Source organism: Mobula hypostoma, chromosome 2 (assembly GCF_963921235.1).
Source record: "Mobula hypostoma chromosome 2, sMobHyp1.1, whole genome shotgun sequence".
Lineage (NCBI taxonomy): Eukaryota > Metazoa > Chordata > Chondrichthyes > Myliobatiformes > Myliobatidae > Mobula > Mobula hypostoma.
Window position 1 is genome coordinate 207,222,880 of NC_086098.1, and position 17,449 is coordinate 207,240,328.

Below are 17,449 nucleotides of genomic sequence, written 5' to 3' on the forward strand. Positions count from 1 at the left end.
GCTTTTTTTTCTCCAGTCCTGCTGAAGGGTTTTGGTCCAAAACATCAACTGAACATTTTTCCACAAGTGCTGCCTGGCCTGCTGAATTCCTCTGGCATTTTGTGTTTGTTATTCCTTTCAAGGTGCTCAGTTATTATATCCTTCCCTATAGATTGAGGTCTTAACCATTATACTAACATTAGATTGGAAATTCCATTTTTTCTCTCCTTCCTTTCTTTACAATTGGGTCACACTTGCTACCTTCTAATTCAGAGGAAAAGAGTCCACAATTTGTGGAACTTGTAAGATGATAACTTGTACGCATGCCATCTTTAAACCACCTCATTTACAGCACCAGGTTTTTAGGATTTAACAGCTTTCAATTTCACCAATTTTCTCAAATATATTTTTTTGGTTCATGCTTAATTCCTTTTTTCCTCATTCTTTCCAAACCCTTGATTCTCATAGATTTTGTCTGTATTCTGTGAAGATAGAAGCAGTCATTTTTGATTTCTCTGTCTTTTTTTTCCCATTATAAATTATCTTGTGACTTACACTTTCCCTCGTTAGTCTTTTACTTTTTTATATAGCTGTGAAATCTCTCTCAGTGTATTGTTATGCTTCACTAAATTACTATAATGTTTTGTCATTCTTTTCTTTGTAAAATTCTCATCTCTCTTTTGCTGAGTTCTAAAATGCTCCAAACCTTCAGGCCTAGTACTATTGCAGCAACTTTGTTAACCTCTTCCTTAGATATACCACTATATTCAATTTTCTTCTTGTCTGGCAGATTCTTTACTTTCTCTTTTGTGTTTTAATCATTTTTGTTTGCAGCCTATGGATTCTTTCTCTGGGGCTTATTATTGCCTGTCTACAATCGTACCTTTCAACATATTCTCCAAATCAACCATAAGAACCCTCCGCTCACACCTTAATAGATCCAATTGTTTAGATTTAAAGTTGCAGTTTTGCATCAAACTACATCACTTTCAAACAAGCTTATCAAAACACTTATTAAGGAAATCAAGTGCCATAAAACCCTTTTCCTTAGTTGTTCCTTAACCTCTTAATCTACAAAAGCATCTTGTATACATTCCATGAACTAGATCATATAAAATTTGTAACATAAAATAGTGAAACTCTGTAAAAACACATGATACTGTGCAGATATTTTAACCTAATCTAACATCAGTCTGCTCAGGGCTAACAGCCTTGACTAATAAAACAAAACTGTTATAGAAACCGCAATGAAGAATCCTACATCTGACTGCAACGACATTCCTAAGTCTCCATCTGCTACTTACAAGTCTGACAGTAGGGAAAACAGAGAGGAAGCAACTAACACAATGAAGGAAGCCCTGAACACTTCACAAGATGGAAGACCTTTGATGCTGTCCTAAACGCCAATGGCATAAAAGGGAGTACGTAAGTAAAATCAAGCCAATTCTTCCCTCCCACATTGCCCTCCATTTTACTTTCATCCATGTGCCTATCTAAGAGTTTCTTCTATGTTGCTAATGTATCTGCCTCTACCACCTCCCCTGGAAGGGTGCTCCATGCCCCATCAATCTCTATGCAAAAATCCTACCTCTGACATCCCCCTATACTTTCCTCCAATCAGTTAAAATTTTGCCTCCTTGTATTAGCCATTTCCATCCTGAGAAAAAGTCTCTCGAGCCACTCGATCAATGCCTCTTACCATCTTGTACACTTCTATCAAGTTATCTCTCATCTTCCATCACTCCAAAGAGAAAACCCTAGTTTGTTCAAACTATCCTCATAGGCATGTTTCTAATCCAAATAACATCTTGGTAAATCTCTACTCCCTACCTAAAGCTTTCAAATCCTTCCTATAATGAGGCAACCAGAACTGAACACTATATTCCAAGTGTGGTATAATTAGGGTTTTATAGTGCTGCAATTTTACCTTGCCGCTCTTGAACTCAATCACCCAACTAATGAAGGCCGATACGCCATACTCCTTAACAGCCTTATCAACTTGCAGGCCAGCATTGAGGCACTTATAGAAGTCGACCCGAAAATTCCTCTAATGGAAGTAGATCCCAAGATTCCTCTTTTCCTCCACACTGCTAAGAATTAATCCTCCATGTTATTGCTGCAATCAGATTAATCTTATTTATATACAGGTTAACATCCCCATGAATACTATATTCCTCCTGCTATGTGTACTACTCATTTTTTCAGAGTAGCCTTAGAGGCTTGTGGCACCAGGTCAAACAGGAACAAAGGATATGAGTATCAAAGAGTATCATCAGGCATATATAGCAATGATGGGATGTCAGCCAAGTAAAGTACGTCAGGGCTACATGCATGCTGAATAACAAAATAAAAGAGTGCAATAGACCGAGCTAAGTGATCTCATGACAAACAATTCTGTTAAAATTACCATATCTACTCATGAATGGTGTTGGACAATCAAACAACTAGCAGAGGTCATGGTTCTATTATGTTTTGTAACCTCAAAACTTTAAACTAATTCAAAGGAAGGCATGGGAGTCCAAAATATGGGTCTAATTTTGAGCTTACATTAAGCGAGGTGTGCTTGTATCATGTGGTAGTAGCAATTCATGTATTTTTAGATATAACCCAATATGAATTATTTAAGATCAAGAGTGCTCAATCAACCAATATATATCCAAGATTACTGAAATATTAAATTCCCTTCAGGTTCCATAATGATGACAGGTGCTAAAGAAATGCTGAATAGATGATACACCTCAACTACCTCCTGAGATTCCCAACATCGCAGAGGGAAGTTTTCAGTCAATTCAATTTACTCCATGAGCCAGACAACATGCTGTATGTAGCAGTGGATTTCCAGAACTATCTCCACCTCTAGCTCAGCTGTTCCAGTGCAATGATAGCATTGGTACATTGGTATCTATTCAACAATGTGGAAAATTGCTCTCACAAATAACCTGCGCTCTGATATACATATTGAACCAGGGCCCTTTCGCTCCAGTGTGGACCAGCACCAGAAGGGAGGTAAGAGTGATAGTTCTTAAAATTATGGCAACCCATCAAGTCTGTGCTAGCTGACACTAATAGGGGTATTCAATTCCCCCATTAATTAGGGATAGGCAACATATTCTGGCCTTGCCAGTTTTAGCCAGAACCCAAAAATATCAATGGGATACATTTGACCCTTAATTTAGTTACATTACATTTCCCCCAGTAAGCGCACACTCCCTGCTTAATAGACTTGTCAATAAAGCCTTAAGATGCAGGATTATACAAAAATGTTATTCAGTTGCCTTTTGCCATTGAGGTTAATAGGCATTAACTTATTCAGAACTCAATTGTTCACTCAATTTGTGATTCAATTTTCTGAGCCAACATATGGATTGGATCACATAATCTTGGAAAATAAATGCTATTACTATATTAAAGATAAAACATATTTATTTTATTCCAGGCTACATCTTCCTATGAGTTCTACTGGGGACTCAAACAATTTAGTTTTTGACAAACTGGTTTATTATTGTATTACTAAGCAATGAATACATTAATAATAGTTGTAGTTACTGAGTTAAATTGCTTGAATACGCCTGGACTGTTAGCAACTGGCAACACAAAAACAGATCATTCCGGTTAGAGACGGTGAGTGAGAGCTGCTAACCAAGGAAACTGCCCTGTTAAGCTGTTGCCCTTTCCTTCAGGAGCCTGTGCTACATCTGGAACATTTGTACAAAAAAAAAGATTTCTGAACAACAGGGAGAAAAACGAGCAGAGCTCACCTGGTGTTACAATGTCCTCATTCTAGGGGATAATATTGATGAGAAATTGGTAAACTCTGGAAGACTGACTAGGTTTTCATTGATGAAAGTGCTGCTATTGATGAAGACCACAAGGACAGATAAGTGGGCGCTAGGAGCAGGAAGTCTGATAAGAACAAATAAAATAAAGAACAAATTTGTCGCATGTTACAATCTAGAGCATAATGCGTTGGTAATAAATGCAGTAGAATCATACAAAAGAAAAAATACAATATAAAAATGCATAGCTCTGAGGGAGAGAACAAGAGGTAGCACCAAGATATCAAACGAACATAAAATTCAGCAAGTGGTTGATATCTCTTCAAAGAAATGGCATAGCGATATGGACTGATGGACTCCTTTTATGCTAAAGAAGCTGCAAGATAACAGAGAGATGAAGCAGAGTGAATATAATTGGTATATCCCAAGATTGTACTACAAGAGAACCAAACTCCTCAAATAGGTGTCTAAGTCAAGGCTCTTTAGACAATGCACCTCTTTTCCACTTTATCATTCAGTTATCAGATTCTTATTCTCATCACCTGGCAGTAAAAGAGCTTACTTCCACATAAAGCAAGCAAGCATTTTGCTTACTCAAGACTCTTGCTTTCAGAGAAGACTAATGAGTGTATTGCTTTGTGTTCTTATATTGAATTATCATTTCCATAACAAAAACTAATAATTAACTTTATAATATTAATATAGTAAATAATATTAACATAGATTAAGCCAAAGCTATTAAAATGAATGTGGCATAACATGAAAAACCTTATCCTACGAATTGCTGGATTTTATGTTTATTGCTACTAAATGGGTGCAAACTTTCTTTTATTTTCAGTATTGGAGCAGTGTTGATTTTCATTAATAGTATATTCCCAAATGTTCCAACCTTTGAATAATCCTCAGGAGTTTAATCATTTTGTTATTGTGGATAACAAATTGATGAATTTTGCTGATTAAACTTAAATTATAATTTAAAATCAAGTTAATTGGAGAATTGACATTAATTTAACAAACCAGGGTTATGTGATGCAATTAAGTGAGAAGAATATGAATTGTTTCCCATAGATGCCTTCAGCATAATCTAGGGATTCAGTCCGGTATGTTACAATGAGTTCCATGTAATAATTGAAAGAAACCTCAAAGAGGGGAGTGATATACATCAAGGAACCCCTTTGCAAAATACTATAATGATGGAGAAAGCACATTGGATAAAAGTAGTTGCTTCATAATTCTTCAGCAGCTAACACAATATAGGAGGAATGTCAATGCAGTACATGGGTGTAAGACCTTGAATAAATTGCTGCTGTGAAATACATCATTTTGTCTGTTCAGACGAAACTGTAAGCAGAATTAAAAATTTCAGCCTTTCAGAAGTTGAAGACATCCTGGATCCTACAATCTGGGAGGGAACACACTATCCTGACTTCTCTTTCGCAGCCACAGAATCTCTTGTCCATTCCCTAACTATTGAGTCCCCTATCATGACTGCTCTGTCTGACTTTACCCTTCTGATAAGATATGCGCTGACAATGTCGGAACCTCAGTGCGGTGGAAAGACAAACTCCAAGCTAGAAACGGTGACTGGAGTTTATTCAGAACCATTCCAACAGAACATCGATGGCTTAAATGAGTGACACCACAAGACGTAACATTCTCAAAACTAGGACCCCACAATTAGCACTAATCAAGCATCCACTTAAATAATACAAAACATGGACTATCATGGCCCATCAAAATTAATTTAACAAGTTTAAACAGAAAACATGTAAAGAGCAAATCACTTGGGGGAAAAAAAACACAAAGAACTCTAACTGATTAATGGCTCTTATTAAACAATTAATCAATTCTGATGCTCTAAAAACCTTGGAGCCCAATGCTGTTCAGCTTACTGCATGGTCCTGCAGAGCAGATTAGAGTACACCTTTCCCCATGGCTGGCAACTGATAGCCCAGGGAGACCCGGAGATTCAAGTGGGACCTGGTGAACCTTGAGAGAGAGACCTGACAAAACTCAAGAGATACTGGGGAATCTCAAGACAGATTTGGGAACATTGAGACAGAGCGAACAATGAAAAAAATCTTTGAAAACATAGAAAAAAACTTGGAAACATTGAGAAAAACTTGGAAATGTTGAATAAACATTAGAGTCATTGAATAGGTCATGGGAAACCTGGGGAAATTTGATGATGTTGAGGCTCTGAAAAAGCTTTGATGTAGACTAGAGAAGCTCAAAACATAGACAAGAAAAGTTCAGAATGTGGACCCAGAACATGGATTTGAGAAACTTGGTACATAGACTAGAGACGCTCGGAATGTAAACTCGGAACATGGCCTTGAGAAACTGAGACTTAAGCTAGAAACATTTGGAATATAATCTTAAGAAACTCAGAACATGTACTTGAGAATAGATGACACTCTCACCGAAAGCAATCCGATATCAAAACATTACTTTTCAATCTCTAATGGGTCCAATACTTGCTGGGCTACTTCTGTTACGATGTGCACTGGCATTGTCAGAACCCAAGTGTGGAGGTTATTTATAGAAATTCCAACAGGAAAATCGGTGGTTCAGCTGAACAACACCACGAGACATAACATTCTCAAAACTACGACCCCACAATTAGGGCTAACTGGGCATCTGCTTACATAATGCAAGTAACACGGAATTCCTGAGCCTATCAAAATAAACAACAATTTTAAACAGGAAGCACTAGGGGACTGTATTACAACGAGCAAGTCAATCAAGAAAAAAACATAAGGAACTCAGAATGGGTAATGACTCTCATTAAACAACAATTAACCAACACAGGTTCGCTAATAACTTTGGAACCCAGCTCTCTGTGGTTCCCTGCACAGACCTGAAGAGTTCATTACAGTCACCCAACTGCTATCTGAAGCCTCACTATTCTATTTTAAAAACTTGAAAATAACTCCTCCATTCATAAAAGCTTCACAGTAAATGCTAACCAGTAAATATCAAATAGGCACTCAGATTGATTTTGAGATTGAAAAACACCAGTCCAAAGATTGATTGAGATCTGTTATTGAGGGATAACCTTGATTCATATACACCTTTTTAAATCTGGGAATGACTAATCCATTTCTCATGTGTATGATTGACTTGGATGAAAACATGGCTGCATGGGTTAGTAAGTCCACAGATGATACAAAGATTGAAGGTTTTGTGGAGGGTTGCGAAAGGACACATCAGGATATTGATCAGTTGCAGATCTGGGTGGAGGAATGACAGATAGAGTTTAACCCATCCAAGTGTGAGATGCTGCACTTTGAGAAATCAGCTGTGAAGGGACAGTAGACTGTTAATAACAAAAGATCTTTAACACTGCTGATGTACAGTGAGACCCTGAGTCCAAGTTCATAAGTCCATGAATGTGGCTGCACAGGTTGATAGGGTGGTAACAAGGTATGTGGCATGCTTGCCTTTATTATTCAAGGCATTGAGTTCAAAAATCAGGAAATTATGTGGCAGCTTTATAAAACTCTTGTTCGGCCACATCTGGAGTGCTGCATTCAGTAGTGGTTACCACATTCTGGAAATGATGTGGATGCTTTGGAGAGGGCGCAGTAAAGATTTACCAGGATACTGTTTGGATTAGAGGACATTTGCAATCAGGAGAAGTTGGACAACCTTGGTTTGTTTTTTCTGAAGTGGCAGAGTCCGAGACGATACCTAATTGAGGTTTTATAAGATTATGAGAGACATAGATAGAGTAGACAGCCAGTATGATTCTCCTCGTGTCAAAATGATCAATACTCATCTCATACCCAAGTTCAAGCTCGTTTTTCATTCAGCCATACACATGTTGAGCACATAGCTAAACAAAGCATCATTCCTCCCACATTAAGGTGCAGAGAGAGTTGTAAAAGAGCGCCTGAAGGCTTTATGTGTCAATGCAAGGAGCATTCGTAATAAGGTGGATGAATTGAAAGTGCAGATTGTTATTAATGATTATGATATAGTTGGGATCACAGAGACATGGCTCCAGGGTGACCAGGGATGGGAGCTCAACGTTCAGGGATATTCAATATTCAGGAGGGATAGACATGAAGGAAGGGGAGGTGGGGTGGCGTTGCTGGTTAAAGAAGAGATTAACACAATAGAAAGGAAGGACATAAGCCGGGAAGATGTGGAATCGATATGGGTAGAGCTGCGTAACACCAAGGGGCAGAAGACGCTGGTGGGAGTTGTGTACAGGCCACCTAACAGTAGTAGTGAGGTCGGAGATGGTATTAAACAGGAAATTAGAAATGTGTGCAATAAAGGAACAGCAGTTATAATGGGTGACTTCAATCTACATGTAGACTGGGTGAACCAAATTGGTAAAGGTGCTGAGGAAGAGGATTTCTTGCAATGTATGCGGGATGGTTTTTTGAACCAACATGTCGAGGAACCGACTAGAGAGCAGGCTATTCTGGACTAGGTTTTGAGCAATGAGGAAGGGTTAATTAGCGATCTTGTCGTGAGAGGCCCCTTGGGTAAGAGTGACCATAATATTGTGGAATTCTTCCTTAAGATGGAGAGTGACATAGTTAATTCAGAAACAAAGGTTCTGAACTTAAAGAGGGGTAACTTTGAAGGTATGAGACGTGAATTAGCTAAGATAGACTGGCAAATGACACTTAAAGGATTGACGGTGGATATGCAATGGCAAGCATTTAAAGGTTGCATGGATGAACTACAACAATTGTTCATCCCAGTTTGGCAAAAGAATAAATCAAGGAAGGTAGTGCACCTGTGGCTGACAAGAGAAATTAGGGATAGTATCAATTCCAAAGAAGAAGCATACAAATTAGCCAGAGAAAGTGGCTCACCTGAGGACTGGGAGAAATTCAGAGTTCAGCAGAGGAGGACAAAGGGCTTAATTAGGAAGGGGAAAAAAGATTATGAGAGAAAACTGGCAGGGAACATAAAAACGGACTGTAAAAGCTTTTATAGATATGTAAAAAGGAAAAGACTGGTAAAGACAAATGTAGGTCCCCTGCAGACAGAAACAGGTGAATTGATTATGGGGAGCAAGGACATGGCAGACCAATTGAATAATTGCTTTGTTCTGTCTTCACTAAGGAGGACATAAATAATCTTCCAGAAATAGTAAGGGACAGAGGGTCCAGTGAGATGGAGGAACTGAGCGAAATACATGTTAGTAGGGAAGTGGTGTTAGGTAAATTGAAGGGATTGAAGGCAGATAAATCCCCAGGGCCAGATGGTCTGCATCCTAGAGTGCTTAAGGAAGTAGCCCAAGAAATAGTGGATGCATTAGTGATAATTTTTCAAAACTCGTTAGATTCTGGACTAGTTCCTGAGGATTGGAGGGTGGCTAATGTAACCCCACTTTTTAAAAATGGAGGGAGAGAGAAACCGGGAATTATAGACCGGTTAGCCTAACGTTGGTAGTGGGGATAACTGCTGGAGTCAGTTATCAAGGATGTGATAACAGCACATTTGGAAAGCGGTGAAATCATCGGACAAAGTCAGCATGGATTTGTGAAAGGAAAATCATGTCTGACGAATCTCATAGAATTTTTTGAGGATGTAACTAGTAGAGTGGATAGGGGAGAACCAGTGGATGTGGTATATTTGGATTTTCAAAAGGCTTTTGACAAGGTCCCACACAGGAGATTAGTGTGCAAACTTAAAGCACACGGTATTGGGGGTAAGGTATTGGTGTGGGTGGAGAATTGGTTAGCAGACAGGAAGCAAAGAGTGGGAATAAACGGGACCTTTTCAGAATGGCAGGCAGTGACTAGTGAGGTACCGCAAGGCTCAGTGCTGGGACCCCAGTTGTTTACAATATATATTAATGACTTGGATGAGGGAATTAAATGCAGCATCTCCAAGTTTGCGGATGACACGAAGCTGGGTGGCAGTGTTAGCAGTGAGGAGGATGCTAAGAGGATGCAGGGTGACTTGGATAGGTTGGGTGAGTGGGCAAATTCATGGCAGATGCAATTTAATGTGGATAAATGTGAAGTTATCCACTTTGGTGGCAAAAATAGGAAAACAGATTATTATCTGAATGGTGGCCGATTAGGAAAAGGGGAGGTGCAATGAGACCTGGGTGTCATTATACACCAGTCATTGAAAGTGGGCATGCAGGTACAGCAGGCGGTGAAAAAGGCGAATGGTATGCTGGCATTTATAGCGAGAGGATTCGAGTACAGGAGCAGGGAGGTACTACTGCAGTTGTACAAGGCCTTGGTGAGACCACACCTGGAGTATTGTGTGCAGTTTTGGTCCCCTAATCTGAGGAAAGACATCTTTGCCATAGAGGGAGTACAAAGAAGGTTCACCAGATTGATTCCAGGGATGGCAGGACTTTCATGTGAAGAAAGACTGGATGAACTGGGCTTGTACTCGTTGGAATTTAGAAGATTGAGGGGGGATCTGATTGAAACGTATAAGATCCTAAAGGGATTGGACAGGTTAGATGCAGGAAGATTGTTCCCGATGTTGGGGAAGTCCAGAACGAGGGGCCACAGTTAGAGGATAGAGGGGAAGCCTTTTAGGACCGAGATTAGGAAAAACTTCTTCACACAGAGAGTAGTGAATCTGTGGAATTCTCTGCCACAGGAAACTGTTGAGGCCAGTTCATTGGCTATATTTAAGAGGGAGTTAGATATGGCCCTTGTGGCTATGGGGGTCAGGGGGTATGGAGGGAAGGCTGGGACGGGGTTCTGAGTTGGATGATCAGCCATGATCATAATAAATGGCGGTGCAGGCTCGAAGGGCCGAATGGCCTACTCCTGGACCTATTTTCTATGTTTCTATGTTTCTAACACAGCACATACAGTTTCACACAGCACATGTAGTTATGATAGCAATATTACCACAAATCCCTGAGTGGCATGGGCTGAAGATTGATGTACATAGTATGTTGTCCTAGTGACATGTTTCTCCAAGAGCAAGCACGTAGCAGTTCCTCATCTCATACTGGGATAGCCACAGACAAAGGCAACCCAGCTTGTATTCCAGCAAGCGAACACTAGAGAACAGCACCGGCAGAAGAGCTGGCCTGCTGGAGCCAGCACCCGAGCCAGCACTAATTCCAACGCACCCACCAAGCTTCTGTTTTCTCCCACAGCACCCCCGGTACCTCCCTCCCTTGGTGGGTGTAACAGGCCAAGGCACGTGGGCCTGGTCACTGCAACAAATGAGGCCATGCAGCTCTTCTGCAGTCAGTCTCACGAATAAACCAAAGAACCGGACTTGCAGTATTTTGTATTATCAACGTCCAAAAGGCACTTGTGAGCACAAAAAAGATAGCTGCAGCATTTGTTGAACCTGGAGAGGCGACTGTGACCAAGTGTGTCATCATTTTACCTGAAGTCTTAATTAGTTTGGCACATCATGGGCTGCAGGCCCTATTCCTGTCTGTCATGTTTTGTAACAACAAAACATAAAGCTAATTAAAAGGAAAACAAAGGAACAGGTCTAACTTCATTAAGTGACATTCGTGCATATGACATATGCCATTCATGTACTTCTTACATAGTATATATACAGTATAGTATATACAACTACTATATAGACATCTACAGCATAGTAAATTTTAAATTGTCCCATTCAGGCCTAAAAATTCAATCACCGTGGAGGTTTTCTTACTCTTGTGCGATAATGATTTTCATGAAAAGGGGTTCACTTTGATTGGCAGGTTAGATGTGGCTGTGAAACCACTATCAGTTTCTGGGGGTTGTTGTAGTTGACTCTAAGACTGCAGGGAGTGGTTCTGACAGCACTGGACTCCTTTCTTCTCCTTCCTTTCTCTTCTCTTGATCTTGGAAAGGTGGATTTAGTTCACTTGAGTATTCTTTTTATTAATACTTCTATTGTTCCCTTTACCATCTGATCTCTCCTCGATTTCCTCATCCACAACATCACCTGATGAATCTTCTGTTTCCTTATCTCCATTGACACTTTTAGGCCTTCCATTCATACAGCTGGGCTTAGGTCTTTGCACCTACTTTACAAGTGTTTTTTGTCTCCCACTTGAAGTTCATGCAGAGTAGATTCTGGTTCTTTATACTTACAAAAGCCAAAACCCTGCAACTTTCCTCTACTTAAACTCTCTTGCACCTTAAAACCAGCCACATTTTGTAAGTAACAGCCTGATTAACACATCAGAAGCTCTCTCAGATATATTGCCAACAAAAACTATTGTATTCAGAACACTGCTTTCATCACTTTCACTCTGAGTAGCTTGGTCATTCCAGCAACGTTTCATGGTGTACAGCATGGAGATGGTTGTGGCATCATCCAGTACCTTACTTAATTTGCTTTCATTTGACTCTGTTATAGGGAATGTGGTATGCAAATTGTAGATGGTTCTCCAATCAAGGTGCAGTTGGCTTAGCCACTCATGTTGCTACAATGTTGATCCTCCTGTTTTTAACACTTACAAGCCCAATGTGACTTTTTGGTTGTTGTACTTCACTGTTACAAATGTCATTCCACAGGAATTATCTTTTCTCCAGTATAAGTTCCTATTTGAATGTTTACAGGCCTCAGTTTAGTATCTTTGAAATGCTATTCAAACTCATTTTATTGAATGACTGAAAAAGTGAAAGCAGTATCCAATTCCATTTTAATTAATTTACCTTTCACTTTTGGAGTAAACTATATTGCTTGTCTATTGTTAATTTCCATGTTGTAAATCTCAAGGCTACCCATTCCTGTGTCACTCTCGTCATAATCTTACTTTTCATCAAGAACATGCAGATTTGTGTTTTTTTAAACTGCAGCCTGACTTTTTATCTTTTTCTCTTTCCTGTGCTTTCCACTTTTTTGTCTGCCTGATATGCTCTAAGTATGTGAACTACTTTGTTGTATTTTCTGTAAGTTTTGCCTTTAAATATGCATTGGTCTAGTGTATGTGAGCCCCTGCCATAGAGGTAGCACAATTTTTTCAGCCAAGCAGGGATTTGTCTGGACGTTGCAATTTTGTTGAGACTCTGTCTGCTGTTTCCATCGATACAGCTATTTCAACTGCTCTTTTAAATGTAAATTGTGCTTCAGTTTGGAGCCATTTTTGAAAGCATTCTTGTAAGGTTCCACAAACTAAATGATCTCTCAGTGCACCATAAAGCTCGTCATTGAAGTGACAATGTTAAGACAATATCTTCAATTCAGCTATGTACACTGAAATGGACTCCCCTTCCTTTTGATTCAGTTGATGAAACCTAAAGCGTTCTGCAATCAACAATGATCTCAGTTCTAAGTGTTCCTGCATTACTTTCATAATATCAGCAAAGATTACTCCCACTCGTTTGGTTGAAAACAGCAAATGCTGGAAATCGAGAACAAAATTGGACAATGCAGGAAACATTCAACAGGTCAGATAGCATCTGTACAAAGAAACTTCCAGCAAAACAGCTGTAGTATTTCAAGAATGATGGGAAAGAATCATAAACCTATATAACAAAGACGTGAGCCTTTACTGACCCATACCATCCGTGGTACATTTTTACATTAATCACTTCTGCCCTCATTTCATGGATACCTTTAATTCTTTCCCATCCATGTACCTGTCCAAATTCCTGTTGAGTGTTGTCTCTATCTCCTTGATATCTCATTCCAGGTATTCACCATCTTAAGGCCATAAGACCTAGGAGCAGAATTAGGCCATTTTGTCCATCAAGTCTGCTCAACCATTCCATCATGGCTGATTTATTATCCCTCTCAACCTCATTCTCCTGCCTACTCCCCATAACCTTTGACACCCTGATTAATTAAGAACGTATCAATCTCTGTCTTAAATATACCCAATGACTTGCTGTCTGTGCAAATGAATTCCAGGATTCACCTCCCTCCAGATAAATAGATGCCCCTCTACTCTGAAACAGTGCCCTCTGGTCGTAGACTCACCCATTATAGGAAACATCCTCTCCACATCCACTCTATCTAGGTCTCTTAATATTCTATAGGTTTCAATATGATCCCTCTCATTCTTCTGAATTTCAGTGAGTACAGGCCCGGAGCCATAAAATATTCCTCATACATTAACTCTCTAATTCCCAGGATCATTCTCATTACTGCTCTGGATCCTCTTAAATGTTAGCACATCTTTTCTTAGATAAGGGGCCCAAAACTTCACACAATACTCCAAGTGCAGTTGGACAACTACTTTATAGAGTCTCAGTTTTATATATAAGCCTCCTTGCTTTTATATTCCAGTAATCTAGAAATGGATGCTAACATTGTGTCTGCCTTCCTTACACCGATTCAACCTGCAAGTTAAACTTTAGGGAACTTACCCAAGGACTCTGCAGTCACTTTGCAGTTCTGATTTTTGAATTTTCTTCCCACGCCTTTATTCCTTCTATCAAAGTGCTTGACAGTGCTCTTCCTTACACTATATTTCCTCTGCAACTTCTTTAGCTATTCTCCCAAACTCTCTGTGTCCTTCTGCAGACACCCTGTTTCCTCAATACCACCTGTCCCCTCCATCTATTTTTGTATCTTCTGCAAAATTGGTCAGGAAGCCATCAATTCAGTTATCCAAATCATTGACTTATAACGTGAAAGGAAGAGGTTGTAACACCAACCCCTGCAGAACATCACTAGTCACCAGCAGCCAACCAGAAAAGGCCCACATTGTTCCTATTCTTTCCCTCCTGCCAACTAATCAATTTTCTATCCATGTTGGTATCATTCTTGTAATAATCTCTGCTTTTGTCTTGTTAAGCAGCCTCATGTGTGGCACCTTCTCAACGACCTTCTGAAAATCTCAAAAACCAACATCCATTGACTCTCTTAAGTTTATCCTGCTTGTTACTTCCGAAAAGATTTCTAACAAATTTGCGAAAGAAGATTTCACCTGAAGCATATCATGAAATAAATGCAGTGTCATTGCTTTGCTGCTACTTGTGATTGGGAGGAGAGATTTGGGGTTTTAACATTTTTACTGTGTTGGCTACCAGTGACTAGTGATGATCTACAGGTGTCTATGTTGGGTTGGTGTTATGACCACTTCTTTTCACATTAAATGTTAATGATTTAGATGATGGAATTGATGGCTTTGTTGCAAATAAGGACTTAACTGGATTAGGAAAATGTGCAAAGAAGTGGCAGATGGAATGTAGTGTTGGGAAGTGTTAAGTCATGCACTTTGGTAGATGAAATGAAAGGATTGACTGATTTCAAATAGAGAAAAAAATAGAAAAAAACTGAGGCACAAAGGGACTTGGGAATGCTTGTGCAGGATTCCCTAAAGGTTAATTTGCAGGTTGAGTCTGGTGAGGAAGGCAAATGTGATGTTAGCATTCATGTCAAGAGGACCAGATATATAATGGGAAGGATATAATGTTGAGACTTTATAAAGCACTGGTAAGGCTTCCCTTGGAGTATTGTGAACAGTTTTAGGCAGCTTTTCTTAGAAAGGATGTGCTGCAACTGAACAGTGTGAAAGGGGGTTCACAAAAATGATTCCAGGTTTGATCGGCTTGTCATATGAAAAGAGTTTGTTGGCTCTGGGCCTATGTTCACTGGAATTCAGAAGAATGAGAGGTGACCAAATAGTGAAAGGCCTTGAAAGAGTGAATGTGGAGAGGATGTTTCCTATGGTGGGAGAGCTAAAACCCGAGAATGCAGGCCCAGAAAAGAGGGGCATCTTTTTGAATGGGGATAAGGTCTCCCAGACTTCCCACATCCCACACATGGTAAAAAAAAACACTGCTCCAGAAACCATTCTCATGACACTACTATATCCGAACAGATAAGGATAAACAAATAAGAACAGAAAGAGGGAAATTTACCAAATACTTAACTTCACCCAAGCCTGATCTAAAGAGTGGCATACTGAAAAGAATGGCTGTTCCAGTTGCACTTCAATTATTTTTAGTTGGCCCTTTCTAACAAATCCATGTCATTGATTGCTCGCTCCTCAACTCAGAGAAACTGCGGCGAAGCTCTGCCTTGTTAAATACTGAATGTGGACCTGACTGAAAGATAGCTCTTTTGGACCTCTTGCTGATTGGTTTCAAAATCCAAAATTCAAAATAAAGTTCAAAATTCAAAATAAAAATTATTGTCATAGTACATACATACAACCCTGAGATTCTTTTTCCAGCGGGAGTACTCAGCAAATCTATAGAATAGTAACTGTGACAGGATCAATGATGGAGCAAATGCATCGAAGACAGCAAACTGCAAATGTAAATAAAAATAAATAGCAATAAATAACAAGAGTATGAAATAACAAGATAAAGAGTCTTGAAAGTAAAATCATTGGTTGTGGGAACATCTCAATAGATGGGTGTAGTTATCCTCTTTAGTACAAGTCCCCATCGGTTGAGGGGTAGCAACTGTTCTTGAACCTGGTGGTGTGAATCCAAGGCACCTGTACCTTCTAACTGAAGGCAGCAGCAAGAAAAGAGCATGGCCTGGGTGGTGAGGATCTTTGATGATGGATGCTGCTCTCCTGCAACACATTTCATGTAGGTGTGCTCACTGGTTGCGAGGGTTTTACCTATGACTGAATTCACTACTTGGGCATTGGTGTTCCCATACCAGGCATATTGTAGCCAGTCAGTACACTTTCCACTACACATCTACAGAAGTTTGTTCAGGTTTTTGATGCCAAATCTCTGCAGATTCCTAAGAAACTAGAGGCATTGTGTGCTTTAATTGCAATTGCATTTATGTAATGATTCCAGGGCAGCTCCTCTGAGATAGTGACACCCAGGAATTTGAAGTTAATGACCCTCTTCACGTCTGATCCTTCGATTCAACATTCACTTCTGCCCCCTAGCGCACTCACATTTCTGGCATTCCACACATCTTCCACAGTGAAAAATGACGCAAAATGCTTATTGGCTTCCTCTGCCATTACTACTTCTCCAGCGTAATTTTCCAGCAATCTGATAACAACCCTCACCTCTCTTTTACTCCTTATATATCTGATAAAAATTTTGTATCCTCTTTTATATGATTGGCTAGCTTACCTTCATATTTCATCATCTGTGTAAAATAGGTACCTTAAAATCTCCTTTAAATTTCTCCCTTCTTACCTTAAACATGTCGGCAATTGTCCCTGAGAAGATGGTTTAACAATTCCTTCTCAAGGACAAATAGGAGAGGCAATAAACATGAGCTTACCAGTGTGATCCACATCCCAAGGGAAGAATTAAAAGCAGATATGATTTATGTAGTTAACTGAAGACTCTGAATTTTGTTTTGTCCCATTGCATTTATTTGTAATCTCTCACTAAGTATCAATACAAAAATAATTGCTCCAATGTAGTTGGGATCATCTAGGTGCTGTGGGTGCAATGACATTTAATACACAGGCTGTCAGAATGAAATATTAATATAATGTAAACATCTCATGTGCCTAATTACAACAGTTCAAAAATAGATCAATATTTATTGAATTACGTGGCTTTTTATAAAAGATCATGGAAAATTTTAACTCCTATTTTCCTCTCCAGCTGTGTACCACAAATCTTACATCTTAAATAAAACATAAAATTCTCAGAAAACTCTAAAAGACAGGCAGCATTCATGGAGGGTGAAATAGATTTGGTGAATCATGGCTATGACCTTTCACCAGAAACAAGAAAAATTAGAGGTAAAGTAGTTTTAAGATGCAGAGACAGAGGTGGGGTGGGGGGAGGCGAGGGGAGGAGAGGGTGGGATGGAGGGGTTGAAGAGGAAGGGGAAGTGTCAGTGAATGG